Source organism: Haemaphysalis longicornis, unplaced genomic scaffold, assembly GCF_048455015.1.
Source record: "Haemaphysalis longicornis isolate Haplotype H1 unplaced genomic scaffold, Haemaphysalis longicornis Haplotype H1 scaffold_2, whole genome shotgun sequence".
NCBI classification, from domain to species: Eukaryota; Metazoa; Arthropoda; class Arachnida; order Ixodida; family Ixodidae; genus Haemaphysalis; species Haemaphysalis longicornis.
Window position 1 is genome coordinate 116,623,968 of NW_027526295.1, and position 1,850 is coordinate 116,625,817.

Genomic DNA, 1,850 nt, shown 5'->3' on the forward strand with positions numbered 1-1,850 from the left:
CTTTTATGTTTATGCGGGTTTTCCCCTATTAGGTCGGTTCCGGCTATTTCTGTTGAATATTTCTCTACACCTTGGTTTCCAAACATTGCAAATCCGTTTTGGCTGTTATTTATTTCACTTCTGGTGGTTTTGTATGCTTAAGGTACGTTTATGCTGTGATATAACCCCCGTAAGAAAGCTCAGGTGACGGCTGGCTGTACTGAAGAGGAAACGCATATGCGCTGGACGCGAAAACGTAGGCCTCTCTTGCTGTTCAGCAACATTATCAATATTGCTTGTAGGTCACGCCCTCTTTGTGATTGACTGAGAAGACCTGATGTAATATAGGCAATCGTCGGGGTTGTACACGTTACAGATTGGAAATTTCAGACTGCGTAAAGTGATGTGCTGCTACGTAACAGCTTGCAAATGGCTGCTGCCGTCGCCATGAAATAACGCAAAAAATTTAACCGACCCTCGTCTGCGAGAGCTTCCTCGTATAACGTCTCGTATAAAATAACGTCCTCGTATAAAATAACGTTCCTCGTATAAAATAACGTCCCGTATGTTTTTTTTTTAATTTTCAGCCTTAACACAGCAATTATTTGTTTAGCGTAGCAGCTACAAAACAGGCCAGTAACCCGACCGGCATCATTGATACCGACCTGCCCATCGCAGCCGCGACAATATCAGCCACAGTGCCAAAAGAATGCCGTGTAGGGATGGCGCGCTCCGTCAGGTGGGGCTAAGTTTAATCCCCCAACTCTCCAGCTTCGGTTCGCTCCCAGTGGGGCCTTCGACTGCTAGCACAAAAAGCAGAGGTGGTACCAATAAATGCCGATTCTACTGATCACTACCTATAATATCGCCCAGCGACGAGAATTCGCTATTATATCTAGACCCGTTTCTTACGTATAAAAACTCCAACGTACGCAAGTAAACCACACTGCTACCATATCCGCCTGCTCGGCTGGAATTCCTTATTTTCGAGCATTACGTTCGCTGAAACATGCAGAAGCTTTGTCGACGTTCGCGTAACGTCGACAAATTGTCTTTTTACGTGAACCTCACCTATTCGTGTGCAAAATTTACAGGGAATGGTCCCATGGTCGCATAGTCGAATCTGTATTAACCCCCCCCCCCCCCAAAGGGCCATTGTGTGAGTGGAGGCGCCACGCTTGCATAAGCTCCATCCCTGTGGCTTACAAGCCCAACAAATGGCACAGTTGGCATGACAGCGCTCACCGGGCAATGCCTGTGGTGGGAACCACAAATATATTTGCGATATCTTTTTGAGACACTGCCCCCTGTTGCGCCAGAGCGCCCGGCCGAAATTAGTTGCACGGGGTGACGGGCCGACAGGGGGGCCGATTAACGCCTCGTCCAAACCAGACCAAACCGCCGGAGGCCGACAGGTTGAAACATGCACCGCCGCAGAGTAGCCTCATCCTTCTGCGTCGCGGCGGCTCGGCCGAATCTTGCATCGTTTGAACGACCGGCAACTGATATGCCGCCACACCCCTGGAGGCGGGTTCGAGGAGACGGCGCGGGCGTCGCCCTCCCTTTCTCCATCAGGCGGCCCGGCTGACGCAACCTCTTCGCTTCTATTCGTCGGATTTGAAACTTCAGCCAACGAAAGTCCTGCGTGGAGCGATTCAAACTTCTCGGGGCTCCAAGAGAATTCCGGGGGCATAAAAACCCGCCCGGAGGCATTCTTGAGCGGAATTCTTCGGCGGCACTTTTCGGAAACACCGAGTGGGTAGGTGCTGTCGCCTTTGTGCGAGTCACGTAACGTTTGCTTACCCTTGTACATAATATATAAGTTACTTCAACTTTTTGTTGTCTCGAGAACATCCTCATTCTGCTCGGCG